This window comes from Carya illinoinensis, chromosome 13, assembly GCF_018687715.1.
Source record: "Carya illinoinensis cultivar Pawnee chromosome 13, C.illinoinensisPawnee_v1, whole genome shotgun sequence".
Lineage (NCBI taxonomy): Eukaryota > Viridiplantae > Streptophyta > Magnoliopsida > Fagales > Juglandaceae > Carya > Carya illinoinensis.
The window spans coordinates 25,064,618-25,081,233 of record NC_056764.1 but is presented as its reverse complement, the minus strand read 5'-3'; positions in this window follow the sequence as shown (position 1 = coordinate 25,081,233).

The following is a 16,616-nucleotide window of genomic DNA, read 5'->3' as shown; positions in this document are numbered from 1 at the left end:
CTCATTCTTCAAGAATTTGATTTGGAGATTCGAGACAAGAAAGGAAGTGAAAATTTAGTGGCTGACCATCTCTCTCGGTTAGAGCAAGAGGAAGAAAGACCAGATTCAGTGGTCCAAGAGGCATTCCCTGATGAGCAGTTGTTTGCATGTGAGATCAAGCTTCCGTGGTATGCTGATATTGTTAATTATCTAGCTTGTAAAGTTCTACCACCTGATCTTACTTACCATCAACGTAAGAAATATTTGCATGATGTGAATCATTATCTTTGGGATGAGCCTTTGTTGTTCAAAAGATGCCCTGATCAAATCATTAGAAGATGTGTGCCTGAAGAAGAGATGCAAGACATCCTCCATCATTGCCATTCATCATCATATGGAGGACACTTTGGAGCCACCCATACAGTAGCTAAGGTACTTCAAAGTGGGTTCTATTGGCCTTCTATTTTTCGTGATACTTACACTTTGGTGAAAACTTGTGACCGGTGCCAACGTATGGGAAATATTTCAAGGCGTCATGAGTTACCATTGAAAGGTATCTTAGAAGTTGAGTTGTTTGATGTTTGGGGAATAGATTTTATGGGGCCTTTTCCTCCTTCTTTTGGTTTTGCTTATATCTTATTAGTAGTTGACTATGTGTCAAAATGGGTGGAAGCAATTGCTACAACAACAAATGATGCAAAGGTAGTGCTTAAATTTCTGCACAAGAACATATTCACAAGATTTGGCACTCCACGAGCTATTATTAGTGATGAAGGGACTCACTTTTGCAACAAGTTTTTTGAGAATCTTCTTTCTAAATATGGTGTGAAGCACAAGATAGCACTTTCTTACCATCCTCAAACTAATGGTCAAGCTGAAATTTCAAATAGAGAGATCAAGAATATCCTTGAGAAGACGGTCAAAATCAATAGAAAGGATTGGGCGAAGAAGCTTGATGATGCTTTGTGGGCATACCGTACGGACTTTAAAACACCTATTGGGATGTCTCCATACCGATTAGTGTTTGGAAAGGCATGTCATCTTCCTGTGGAGTTGGAGCATAGAGCTTATTGGGCTGTGAAAAAGTTTAACTTTGATTTGAAGGCAGCAGGTGAAAAGCGACTTCTTCAATTGAATGAGATGGAAGAGTTTCGGAATGATGCATATGAAAATGCAAAGATCTATAAAGAAAAGACGAAGAAGTGGCATGACAAACAGATTTTTAGGCGAGAGTTTGCTCCAGGACAACAAGTTTTACTCTTCAATTCACGACTCAAACTCTTCCCAGGAAAGTTAAAATCAAGATGGACGGGTCCTTATACAATTCATGAGGTTTTCTCTTTTGGAGCAGTAGATTTGAAGGACAAGACAGGGAATATTTTCAGAGTTAATGGTCAAAGATTGAAGTACTACTATGGAGAGCAAATGGAGAGGAATTTTGCATTTATTCCTCTTGGAGATCCTAATTGATGATCATTGAAAAGTCTGGCTGTAGACTTTAAAACAAGCGCTTATGGGAGGCAACCCATAGATCTTTCTTTCTTTCTTTCATTTATTTTATTATCGTTATTTATTTAAGTTTTAATAAATTGGTTTTTGATGCAGGTTTATTTAGCAAGAATAAAGAGCTGAAAAATTCTAATCTACGGAAGATTCACCATGAAACCAAGGAAGTTCTTTTATTTCTTCAATCCTTTTTACTTTTGTATTACAATGAGGACATTGTTTAGTTTAAGTTTGGGGGTGTAAACTCCTATAATCATTTGATCATCTTGTTTTCTAAGTCTTGGGTTGTTGATGGGTTGTTTGATTCTCTTACCAAGCATGCATTGGAGTAAGATCGAATTCTCTATGACTCTGAAATTTGTGATTGAAGATGGTTTTGAGAAAAAGTTTCAAAAATTTCTTTTATGTCAAGTGAAGTTTTGTGGGTACTTTGGTTTAAAGTTTTGACCTTGAACACAATTGAGCACATAGTCGTTTTTCTCTTATTCCATTTTGCTTATGAAGAGAAGAAGTTGAATTAATTGAAAGAGGGAGGTTCAATTTTGCTTTGCTCTAGAATCCATTGATGGGTCCTTGAGGCGAAATCCTAGTTGAGACCAAATATCAGAGAAATGATCTAGGCATTTCTTTGGCATAACCAAAAAGCTTTCCCAGCCGTCCTAAATGTCATGCCATCATTACATGGTGTGTTTCCATAGTCAACCCCCTTGAGCCTTCATGAGCCTTTATTTATTCTTTGAACTACATAAACCATGCCAGCTCTAAGCCTGAAAAACAATGAATCTACGTTTAATAGTTTGAGAAAATACTTTGGTGGAGAGTTACATTTAAAAGAGAAAAATTGGTTTCATGATGAACCGTATTATCTTTGCTTTGATTGAAAAAAAAAAGAAGAAGAAAGGAAGTGACTGAAAAAAAAAAAAAAAGAGAAGTAGAAGAAGAAGAAGAAAAGAGAAAGAAAAAGAAAAAGAAGTCGCTAAGCGGAATGTGAATTATCTCAAATTTTGTCAAGGGAAGTGTTGGTATTACATTAGTGATTACAGCAATAATAATGCCACAAGTATGAGCATATTGCCAAGAAAGAGCTATGATTTGAATCATGTGAGTTTCTCTTTTAATGTTCTTTTCACTAAGTATTTTTCCAGTTTGATTTAATTTCCCATATCCAGTTCTTTCTTAACCCTCACCCTGTGGCCTATCATTACAACCTTATTAAAGACCTTTTGATCTCTGATTTTGGTGTTGACTACATTAGTGGAGAGGATTTCTGAAAATTAGACTTATGGGGTTAAGTTTTAAGAGAATTCTTTTGATTTTGATTGTTCTACTTTTATCTGAGTTTGCAGGTGGTTTGAGGTTAAATTGACTATATCACACACACACTCAAGGTCTTAGCTTTAGGTTGAAGTAAACGCCTAACTCTTGCTTGACAAATTGCAAAATTTTTGATTGATTTTCCTGCCATCTTTGATGTTAAAAGAGTAAGATACTAGAGATGAAATCTAAATTCATAAAAGCTTGGTGAGTGATGCTACTTCTCTTTCGGGTCGAGTCGATATTGCCTAAACTATCATTTGTTTTTTTTTTTGTTTGAGGACAAACAAAGTTGTAAGTTTAGGGGTATTTGATGACTTGCAAAAATTTCATATTGCAGATTTTACAAGTTCGCTCGAGCGGAGGCTTTTGGCCGCTCGAGCAAATTCAGGCAGATTCAAACGCTCGACTGCCGCTCGACAGGGAGCTCGAGCGGGTTGCTGAAAAATAAAGTTCGCTCGAGTGGAGACATTGGCCGCTCGAGCGAAATCAGGCAGAGTCGAACGCACGATGTGCGCTCGATAGGACGCTCGAGCGAAATCAAGCAGAGTCGAACGCTCGACGCGCGCTCGACACCCCGCTCGAGCGAACATCGTATTTTGACAGATTTTAGGTTTTCTACCGTGAGACCATATAAAAACAATTTTTCACTCTAGAGCCATGAGTTTTGACTGGAGAACACTTCTTGGGAGAGAAAAACACAGTTAGAGGGATTCAATTCATCTGTTTTTTGGAGACGGAATTCCAATTATTGCACGTACGTTGGAATCATACACGAGCATGGACGAGAGAAAAGTGTTGAATCGTTCCCTTGAGCTTTTGACGACGAGTTGAGGCTGCAAGGAGGATTTTTCAGTATTTATTTTCTTCTTCCCATCTTCTCAGAACAATTATGGTGAATTCGTTTATGTTGAATTTCATTTCTAGCATGACCTAAATTTTCTTCATTCTAGGAAAATAATGTAACCTATTTCTGAACTATGCTTGATTGTCTATGCTAATTTAATGCAATTCTCTCTTTGTTTATCTGATTTATTCTGAATTTATTGCTTCTAATTAACTGGCCATTGATTAGATGATAAGTAATCTTGTGATTTGCTATCGAAAGAGGGAATCATAGGGTAGATCTTGGATATTTTAGCATAGGTAAGTATAGAGATTGAAAGACTTGTATGAACCTATGTAGTAATTAAATCATTGGTCTTATTGCGTTCTTGATTATTGAATTTGCATATTCTTTTGTGAATTGATAACCAAGAGTCAATTCCAATTGACTATCGAAAGAGGCTTTTGGATGAATTAGAGATTTGCTAATAGACAAAAGAGATTTAAATTAAATTAGCTGGATGAGAAAAGCATAGTGAAGAAGTAGGTGAAATCGATTTCCTAGAAGTTTTCTTCCCATTAATTTGATCTTCGAACGTCAGTGTTATTTCCTTTGCACATTTTTTCTTTGAGTTGATCTAGTTTAGATTGCAACTACAAAAATCGTAGTGATTCCTCTAGATAAAATCAAGTTTAGTATAATTTTGGTATTTGGCAAACGTAAGGTACTAATCCCTGAGGACGATACTCTTCTTATTACTTTACTATAAAGCTACAATACTGTGCACTTGCAGTTTTGCACCGGTCAATAGGGCACAGAGCGGGCAGGTCAATTAACATTTTTGACTTTCCACTTATTTTAAGTGCCATATCGACGTAAATTTGAGATGAGAAAAATTGAAATAAAAATTAAAAATTAAATAAAATATTATTTAAAAATTTTAAATTATTTATCATATTTTATCTAAAAATTTGAAAAAATTATAATGATTGATAAGATGATATGAGATGAAATATTTCTTATATTCACTACAACACAATTTATAGTTTGTGACAGTGGAAACCATCACAAAAAATAACCAAAACACCACCAAATATATATATTTGGTGACAGTTTGAAACCATCATCACGATCGTCATCTAATAAGCGGTCATAGAATACAATTAGTGACAGTTTTCTATGTAACTGTCACTAAAAGTACTTATAGTGACCGTTAGAGGTGTTCTGTTTGGTATAAGAATCAAACGTAAAAGTGTTTTGTGACAGTTGAAAACTATCACAGGAAGTAACGTTTGAACGTATGACATAATGTTCGAATGTCAACCCGACTGATTGGCATTTGATTGGCATTCGAATGACAGAAGTTGATGTTCATTGACTATTGTTCGAACGTATCAGGTTAACGTTCGAACGTTGATATGTCTGCACGTTAACTACAATAAACGTTCTAATTTTCATTTGGACGATAACGGACCAATGTTCAAACGTAACTAGTATAACATTCGGAGGTTAATTCGAATGTTAACGAAGAAGTGTTCAAATGAATGTGTGTACGTTCGGATATTTGTTCGAACGCTAATCATTTAAACATTCGAACGTTTTGTTAGTTTGAGTGTGTTTACATTTGAACGTTTAGTTGTACATTGGAACATTATTTTTTAATTTTGTTCAATTACGTTCTAACGTTGGTTCACCTGCAAACGTTTGTTCAAAGGTGAACCAACGTTTGAATGTTTTGTATTTACATTCGAATGTACAGATCAAAAACACTAATTTTATAAAATTAAAAAAATTAAAAAACATACCAATTGTATCATATTTACACACCATCGTTTAACAACTAACAATGTCTTATAATTTTTTAAAATTAGATATTAAAACATTGATAAAATTGATAAAATTCATTTTTTCTTCTTTCCTCCTCACCTACCGCAATTTTGTTGCAAAGACATAACACGCTCCATTTGCACCATCATCTTCCACACTTGCTCTTGGACTTCACTGCGTATTCTTTCTTCTTGGTCTCTTTGTATGTCCTGCAAGAATGTCTCTAAATGAGACTGTCACTCTAAGAGGGATTCCAACTCTTGCTGTCTCAACCTCATATATTTATTCTCGCGCCATGTAGCTTCTAAATCATTTGTAAAATTATTAATTTGTGAAGTCGATAAGGTTGAGGAAGATGAACCAGAAGAATGCTGGAAAGACCATCCCAAACCTCTTGCCATACTAGACTTGGGACCAAGCACTTGCATGAATATGTCTATGTCACTTGGAGAGGATACAGAAGCTGGTTGCATTTCCATAATTTTTTCCTGCATTTTAAAAGAAAACATACAATAAGTAACATATTAAAAGAAATATAAATAAAAAATAATCTAAATAACATGTTGCATAATTTATTTAACAAAATTAACATCACTTACATAATTATCTGTAGTGGCAGGATCCATCCATTCACTACGCTTATTAGTGTGAGCAGCAGCGTAGACATGAACGAGGGAAAGTTTTTAGGATCATCACGTTTCTAATAAAGTGACATTAACAATTTTAAAAAGATATTGTTAGTACTTATATAAAAGAATATCAGAAAAATAAATGAATTCTATAATTTATTAATTGCCATTTTTCATACAAGACAGTAGAATGATTTTGAACCGACACCATGGTGGACAGTCAAAACTAATCTATTATGTGCATTTGTAGCACTTAAGGGCTACAACATTAATTAAGAATGTTAATGGTAATATATATACATATAATATATAGAATGAATATAAATGTAAATAATTAAAGAAAATAAATCTAGAATTCTTGATAATTTGGAGATGTGAAAAGATCACAACACTTTTTTCAATTGTCTAATTTCATCTGCTGGAAAGGAGACTGTGTAGCCTCTTCCAACGTCTCATATTTCTTGAAGTGGTCATGACATCGTCCCTTGTGACGTCAAAATATTATAGCCATTAACTCATTAACAGTTCTCAAATCCTCACTACAGCCTAAGTTGAGGTCGAATTCATCCTGATAAGTGAATTACGTCAAAAATATGATATACTAATTTAGGTGAAAAAAATGTATTCTCAGAGTAAACTTACCAGCACACGACTCCAAATGTGCTCCTTAATCTCATTAGGAACATCTCTCCATGATCGCACATAAAATGGAGCATAAGCATGAACTACTTTGCTAATATAGGAGGAAAGCGCTACTGCACTATCATCCACTCCTCTAGTAGAATTCTCAGAAATGGTGACTTTGAGTTTTCCATACCTTCAATTTTTTTTAAAGAAATGCCACGTGTATAACCACGAACGTGACAATCAGATGCATCAACTAATAGATAATAGTATAATTAATTAATTATATTGTTATTGAAACAAAAATATTAATATATAATTAATTGTCATACACATTTGCTTACTGGGAGGTGTCAACTGGCTGTCGCTCTTTGCCGTGTTAACTTGATCTTCAAGAGCATATTCCTCGGGTCGGGAGTCCTCAACGGGTTTGGGACTTGGACTTGGCATCCCTAAAAATGATTAATATGATAACGAAAATTAATTAGAAGAAATTATTAAAAGAATAACATTCTACAATCACCTATATTGTAGAATATTTTTACTACTTTTATTCTTCATCTTCGGATGTATTTTCCATGTTTGTTTCGGAATCTCCCTCAATAACATCTGTGTCATCATCATCAACCTCTTCTTCATTCTCCTTATCCACTTCGTCCCTGGATTCTTTTTCGTCTTCTTCTTCTTCCTCATTTATTTGAATTGAATGATCATTTAATACAAATGGGTCAAGATGGACGGGTGGGACGTCATCTCTACACAAGGGGAGCAAATCGAGTGCATTGAGATCAACAAACAAGTTAATACCCTCTCCATCTTCTAGGTATGGCTCTACAATCGAAGTGTCATCTTCATCTCCACTATTCTCGTATTCTGCACTCTTTCCTGCTTCACATATATTTTGAGGGACAAATTTTTGTACAACTCGCCAAGTTATCTCTTTACTATCTTCGTCAGCAGTTTTCATTGGATCAATCAAATAATAGACTTGGGTAGCTTGACAAGCTAATACAAATAGATCATCTTCATACCATTTAGATGTAGTTTTGACACTCGTAAAGTGATTATTCCTATATATCGAAAGCTGACCATCGCCTAGATCCCACCAATCACATTTAAAGACATATGTTATCATCCCACCCAGATATTGCAATCTGATAATATCACGCATGACACCATAATAGTCAATATCATATACTCCATGACTCCCTTCGACCGACATACCACAGTTTTGATTCTTTCTACTACGTTCATGGTCTATAGTATGGAATCTAAAACCTCGAACTGTGCATATAGTGTATCGAAGTGCTCTATTTGAGAGACCACGGGCCAGTGCATACAATTCAGAAGAAACTGATATGGGATCATGAGCACGTTGATCCAAAATCTATCAATTGAAATAGTATAAACTTATTAAGAGTTACCCAGAGTTAAAAGTTTTAAAATCTAACATATATGTAATTTTTGTTCATACACTTTGTCAAACCATATGGGAAATTCTTTCTCGTGTCTTGCCTCTATATTCTTTACGTGTTCCATCCTAAGTTTGTCCACGTGCTCACTATATATAAATGTAAATAAATATAATTGAGTACAAATTTATAGTTAAACTTTTTTAACTAAAAATGGTTGGAGGCATGTAACGACATACCTGAGATAGTCATCAATCTCTCAACAATTATTTAGCACGTACCACATAACTTTACCCAACTCTCCATCAATTAAATTGTACTCGTTTGTGCACTCAATGGTTGTACATTTTGAGAAAACACTGATAGCTCATGAGGAGATGGAGCAGCAAGATTAGCATTTCGATCGTTCTTGACGATTAAATCGTGTCTCAACACCATGAAGATTTAGAGAGCAAAATGTTAACCATTCATCTTGTGTATAGGCCTTTGCTATTGAACCCTCAGCTCTAGCTTTATTCCCAACAATGTGCTTCAGTCGACCCAAATATCTTTTAACTAGATACATCCAACGGAATTGCACGGGTCCACCCAACAGTATCTCCCAAGGTAAATGTATTGCCAAATAGACTATGACATCAAAAAATGATGATGGAAAGATATACTTGAATTTACATCATATAGTAGCAATGCCTTCTTCCATCTTCAGCCACATAGCTCGATTTACTACCCGAGCGCACAAATCAATAAAAAAGTTATATAGTTTGGATATGGCGACATGCACATTAGATGTTAGCTTCTCACGAATTCTTATCGATAATAACTTTTGCAAAAATACGTGACAGTCATGACTTTTCAATTCACTAATTTTCTAGTCATCAGGTCTCACGCATCTATCGATATTTGAAGCATACCCATTTGGCAACTTCACACCTTGCAACCATTTGTAGAAATCCATCTTCTCATTCCCTGTCATCGTAAAACATGCATGCGGCATGACCACCTTATTGCCTTCCACCTGCAAATGTAGATTATGTTTAATTTCCATTCTCTCAAGATTTTTTATCATCTTGATTGTTTCCTTTATCTTTTTGTTAATGCTCATCAATGTACCTAGTATATTATCACATATATTCTTCTCTATGTTTATTACATCCAAACTATGTTGCAACATGCAAGATGACCAATAAGGCAAGCCAAAAATATTACTACGCTTTGTGCAATTCAATTCTACTGTGCCTCATTTTGTCTTGTTCTTTCCCCGACCTTTGTCAAAATTGTTTCCTCTAACATGTACCAGTTGTTTCAATATCTATTCCTCATACAGCTCATTTGGTATAATTCTATCCTCTACTCTCCCATCAAATTTAGTGCATTCTGTTCTCCATGCATGATTTGTAGGTAGATAACATCGATGACTCATGAAACAGAGCTTTTGAGAATATTTTAACTACTCACTAACAGTTTCTTTATTACATGTCAGACACGTTAACTTCCCTTTAGTTCTCCAACTAGAAAGATTCCCAACTGGTAGATAACTTCCCTAAAGATTCCCTTTAGGCATTTTCATGCACCTCCATGGTGGAAGATTGTGTGGAATCAACACTACGGGCCAAGTGTTATAACTTGTACTCATATTTCTAAAAGGGTTGAATCCATCAGTTGTGAGTCCTAGGCACACGTTCCGAGCTTCCATCCCAAACTCTGGATATTGATCATCGAAAGATTACCATGCAAGTGTGCCAGCTGGGCCTCATGTATGCTTCATCCTTAACTCTTTTCTCATTATGCCACCTTATATCGTGAGCTATTTTCTTACACATGTAATCTTTGCAACCTAGGTTTCAAGGGAAAATATTGCAACACCTTAACCGGCATGATTTTCCTACCCTTCCACCTCGACTCTAAGGATACAGGACATGTTTGTTTCTCCTAGTTCGTCTTCCAGAACAAAACACAATCATTATTGCATGCATGTATGGACTTGTACTCAAACCCTAATCCCTTTCTTAACTGTTTCACTTCATAAAAATTCTTTGGCAATGTAGACCCTTCGAGAAGCACCTTATTAAATAAGTCCAATATCATATTTATTACTTTTGTTGATATCCCACACAATGACTTAATTCAGCAACTACACAATAAATGATATTTTGGAATATTTTGTACACCCTAGATAAAGCTCACACTTTGCATCTTCCCACATTGAAGCAAAATTTTCAAAGTTAGTCCCTCGACCACTTAAGGCATTGTCATCAACCTCATCCATAAACATCCTAACTCCAATGTCACCCAACTTCTCCTTTAGCTCATCCCGCTCATAACCACATGTTGTAAATAATTTGGATGACCAAACAATGCATCCACTGACTGTGCATATGGCTCACCACGCAGTATCCATCAGGTATACCCTAAATCTGTACATTTCACAAATATATATCTTTCTACTTCATCTAACACTATCACATACAAATTTTTACAACCTCGACATGGACACTTAATATAACCACGACTATCAGCAAAGGCTCTTGTAAAATAATGAAGGTTCTTAGTCCACGCATAGGGTATGTAATCATTTCTAAGTCTATCGCCTAAACACATCTAACTTTTGTCCATTTCTAAAAAAGTTATCTATTAGTAACATGTGCAGAGAAAATTCACATGCATGTCATGCTCCAATTCGAACTGCTCTTTCGATAAGGTGGTTGGTCGTATCCCATTTGACATTATATTATTTATATTGCACATATTACTACTTTTCACGTTAGTAGAAATTTCGACAGCACCTCCTCATAGTTCTCCAAGTATACATGTTCACATAAAGGGATTGTGACCCTATAAACAGTATACCCGAAGAACAGTAGAGGAAGACACTAAAATTTCATACTAAACGTGTTCAGTAAGAGTAAGAAGAATGTGCAATACAGATAATATAATCTCAAACTGTCCACACTGGACAATTAAGGAATTAGTGTACACCTAAATGTACTCTAATTTTCAAATGGGTCTAAGGTTATTTATGCAATGACACACAATATCTTACAAAAAACACTACAAATAATATTTCCATATTGTTTGAATTAACAATGTCAAACAAATATAATAGGGTTATATTGTTAAACTAAATTTTAGATGGAAGAATATACTTACAAGCTACTTGTCTTGTAGAGAAACGATTGAGAATGATCTTGAAGAAATGTCTAAATTTATGTCCAATTACTTACCTGTTACAAACTATCCGACCTTGACAACTCTCAAGGCCGAAGAGATTTTGATAGTCAAGTAACTTGATAGATATTCCTTCAAGATAATTCTCAATCATTCTCTTCAAAACAGGAAGCTTGTGAGTATATTTATAATATCTCTCTCTAGTTTATAATATAACACAACAATTTGTTTGACATAAAAAATAAAAAATATTGTTATTATATAATTATTAATATAATTGTTATTATATATAGAAAGTATTTGTTATTATAATTTTTATTATATATTTAATTGTTATTATAATTGTTATTATATATATAATTGTTATTATCAATTTTTATTATTAATAATAACAATTGTTATCATATATATTTTATTATAATTGATACTTATTTATTTCTTATTATTTATGTTATAACTTTGTAGAAGCATATATTAGTTCTAATTAGTTATTATGTCTAAAATGTTTATTAATATCTATATAATTAATTGAAGGAGTTATTTATTTATATAGACAATAAGTATATAGTATATTCTAATTAAACATTTATTTGATCCATTATTATAAATTATTCTATTTTATATTAAATATAGAATAATTTATTCCTTCCAACTCTAAACTTATTTGATGAGTTCAATACCTCTTTTTTGAAGATCAGTATTTTACTTTCTTAATTTATATATATATATATATATATTTAATAATATAATGGTTTGGAAAGTCACAAGGGTGGGAATATTTAATGTGTTACCACCAAATATAGTTATTATATGTACATTATACTTTATAGATAGTTAAGTTATTTACTTATAAGTTGCATAATAATCATATTCTAATTAAATTAGTATGGTTATATTTTATATACTTATTACATATTAAATATTTATTCCCATATTAAATGTAGATTAAATGTTAACAATAATCACAACAATTTCACATATTTGTAAATGGAAAAACTAAAGCAAAAAAACAAAAAGAGAGATGGAGGGAGGCGAAGCGTAGGCTCCCACCTCCCTCAGACGGAATCGTATGCCTTGTTTTCTAGAGAGATGGAGGAGCTTGTCTCACAAGGAATGATTTGGTTGGAACTTGATTAATAAGAGAGTCCTCTTTCAAGATCTGTGAATGTTACATTTATAGCTTCCTATCTCTATTTTCGACATAGTGATTTTATATGTTCACCAAAAAAAAAAAAAAGAAAAAAAAAAGAAAAAAAAAAGAAAAAGAAAACTCAATCCACAGCATGTAATTTTTACATTCTAAAGTACTAAAATATAAACCCCGACTTCTAAATTCACAAACTCTATCCTATTTGAATGCAAGACCTCTTTTTACCACCATCAGCCACCATCAATCAATTGTTTCTCAAAGGTGGTGGCTGAAAAATTACTTTTGCATGGGATGGTAGCCAACCATGCACCCCATGCTTCTTGTGAAAGTTGCTAGCATTGCCGTAAAACTAGTGACACTTGTCTGAATCCAGCTAGTTCTAGAACGGATCCTTCTAATTCTGGCATGGTTGTGATGGGTTTATGCATGGATCAATTGGTTCTCGCACTGATGCAAATGGCATTACAAGAGAATTGGTTTTTTGAGACAAAAAATTTTGTCTCAAAAGATCATAATTTCGTCCCTAGAAGTTTTTAGAGATGACAATTTTTTGTCTCAGAAAGATTGTCTTAGAAGCTTTACAGAGACAAAAATTGAATTTTGTCTCCAAAAAGTACTTTTAGTGAAGAGATTGGGTGGAACCAGTCGAAACCGTTCGAACGTTAATTTTTTTTTAGACAAAAAAATGTGGTCTCAGAATGAAGTTCAAATGAAAAAATTGTTGCTCGAACAATAAGAAATAATTCGAACCAACAACCATATCTGACTGATGCCGTTCGAATAACATATTTTGAAGTGACTTTTGTTCGAAGAAAAATTTTAACTGTTCGAACAGACAATATATTTATAGAAATCTTTTGTTCGAACGAAGTTTTGAAAAATATCATTATTCAAACAAGTATTTAATTGTTCAAACAAACGCACTGATTGTATTTCTCTATACGTTCGAATGTGTTTTTTTTTTTGTTCGAATGGATATGTTTTTGTTCAAATGTATGCATAAATGGTAATTTATCATTTGAACATATTATTTAAAGTTCGAACGGTATTGATCAAATAAAATGAAATTTAATTAAAAAGAATATACTAATACAAATTGTAATCTATATACATCAATTATTCAAACATCATAAATAAAAGTAATTAAAAAAATTAAATGAACTATGATTGTGGTGGTACTGGTGGCATAGTGTTTTGGGACATTATTGGTTGAAATTGTTCAAACATTTTTTTGTTATTTAATTGTAACTTCTCTTTTACTCTTGCCTCTAAATCCGCTACTTGATCTAATCGGGTTAGCAACTCTTTTTCCTTCGACCTCAATCATTCTATCTCAAGTGTAGCTTCATCTAACGTCTTAGTCTGGTTGTCATTCGATCTGGTTTTAGAAGAGGATGACAATATTGAGGATGGCTTCACACAATGTCCTAACCCCCTCAAATATCCAGAACGTGATCCAAGAAGTTGAGAAAATATTTGAGCATCGTTGACAGATGATTCATCAGATGGATCCGCAGTAGTGTATTTAAGAGATTTCATCTTGTCCTATAAAAAGAAAAACATTAAAATTAGTATAGGTAACAAAAATATATTTAGATAATGAAATTAAATAAACTTAAACTTACATAATTTGCCTCTGCTTCAGGATTGCTCCAAACACCATCACGATTTTTATATACTTTAGCATACATTTGGGTCAGATCATAATCAGCAGGATTTTCTTTTTGTTGCAAAATGAAAACTAATATCAGAATTTAAACCAGAAAAGTGTATGTATTAATATTTAATGGAGACTAAAATAATTAACCATTTTTTTGATAAGTAATGAAAAGATCGAGAACCTGCATGATGGTGTATCGTTAAATTTGATCTATTTGCTTTGTTCATCGTACTCCTTTGCTAAAAAGGAAGTATTATAATTTTATATTTAATACATCTATCATTGTTAAAAAAAGATAGCAGGGAAAGTACTTGGTAAGCAGAATCTTCAAACAGATCACAAACTTTCTTTTATTCGTTTGGTGGCATTACTTGGAATGGATTTTGACGCGTCTATGTCGTAGTAATGAACTTCTAATAGTGTGCATGGCATCGACCTTTGTACCTCCGGAATGCATTCGACATTAGTTCCTCAATCATTAGTTGATCCTCTCGCTAGCCAAAATTTAGTTCAAACTCGTCATTCAAAAAATTAGAAGGAATTAGTATAATTTCAAAAGTTATTTAAATAAAAATGTTCTCCAGAGTAACTTATTACCAGGCAACGATTTTTGATGTGATCTTTCACATCTTGGAAAACTTTAGCCTAGGAGGATGTAGCCATCGGTGCATACGTGCGAGTAAGTGTACCAATATAAGAAGCAAGCCAAGCTGCTGAATCCCCAGAGCCACCGGTGTGATTATCAGGTATATCAACTTTAATTTTACCCATTTTCCTTACTTTCTCTATGCAGACACCCCTCGTAATGCCTCTGACTCAATGCTGATTTACAACAGCTATATATACAAAAATTAAAGCATATATTTTAATTAAATTATTTTATTTAAAAGATATACAATGATAAAATACTTTGTTCTAGTTCTGGTATGCTGGCCCACCATTGTTGGCAGGTAAATCACATAAGGAGTTAGTAGGTGGTGGGGATGGCTCACGTGTTCTTTTGCGTTTAGGAGACATATCTGTTTGAAATTATAATAAATTATTATTCAAACAAGATACATTTCATATTTTTATAAGAATTATACCTACACGAATATCTGTTTGAAAATCATTTGGTATCAATTTTGTTGGATCAGTCACTCTCATCATCAGTAGACACTTTAGTTGATTCATGTTCTTCCGACATGTCACCTTCAATTACTTCGGGTTGAACATCTTCTCTGCGTAATGGGACCATGTTATAGTGGCTTAGATCAACAAATAGATTGATGCTTGATTCATTTTCTTGATATGCTTCTTCATAGTTTGGACTATCAACTTCTTCATGTGGTTTGTTTGCCTCTGGAATACAATCATATACATTTCTTGGTGCAAACTTCTCGACTACCAGCCATAGATTTCCAAACTCCAGATCATCTAAATAAAAAACTTGATTTGCTTGGCATGCGAAGACTAAATGATCATCTTCATACCATTTGCGAGAGGTATTGACACTTACAAAATATTCATCCTTACGTACTCCCAACCTAGGATTTGAGACATCCCACCAATTACATTTAAATAACCAGACCATATATCCCCCCACATATTTTAACGATATGATATCTTCCACAATTCCGTAAAAATCGATATTATCATCCCCATGGCTTCCTTTGACTACGACCCCACAATTTTAAGTTTTCCAATATCGTTTTTTGTCTGTTGTGTGAAATCTATATCCACACACCAAACATCTTGAATATTAGATAGCCCACTTAGACGGACCACATGCCAAAGCATATACTTCTGGTGAGATTTCACCTGAATGTTCACTATATTTCTTTGCAACCTACATAAATATATTTTATTCTACTTATATCAATATCATATATAAATAAGGTGACACATACAAAATGTATAAAATTTAAAATAATTGTGCATATTTATTTTTAGTAATACCGTATGTTCAAAACAAGAGGCAAATTCTTCTTCATGCGTCTTTTCTACGTTAGTCACACCATTCGTGCGAAGTAGTTGTATATGTTCGCAGCATATGTTAATGTGAGCTATTAATTTGTATCAATATATACTATATTATTATAAATACACTTAAAAATACTATTAAATTAGATGATCATCACTAATCTCAAATAATGTTCAATCTCTTCACAATTATTCAAGACATAACAGGTAGCTCTTTCAAACTCGCGCCCATATAGGTTATAGCCCCCTTGTGCACCTATGAGACGTACTTTCTGAGAAAACATAGTAAATGCTGACGAAGCTCCCATTTATCCACCTTCATAATTTCGATCCGGTCTTGTAAATCTAGTATCAACCCCACGAAAATACATTGAACAAAATGTATGCCACTCATTTTGAATGTATGACTCTACGATCGATCCTTCCGAGTGAGCTTTATTCCCTATAGATCGCTTAAGTTTTTCCAAAAACTATTCAATAGTATACGTCCATCTATACTCAATGGGGCCAACAACTAAAACCTTACGAGATAGATGCACAGCCAAATGAACCATTACATCAA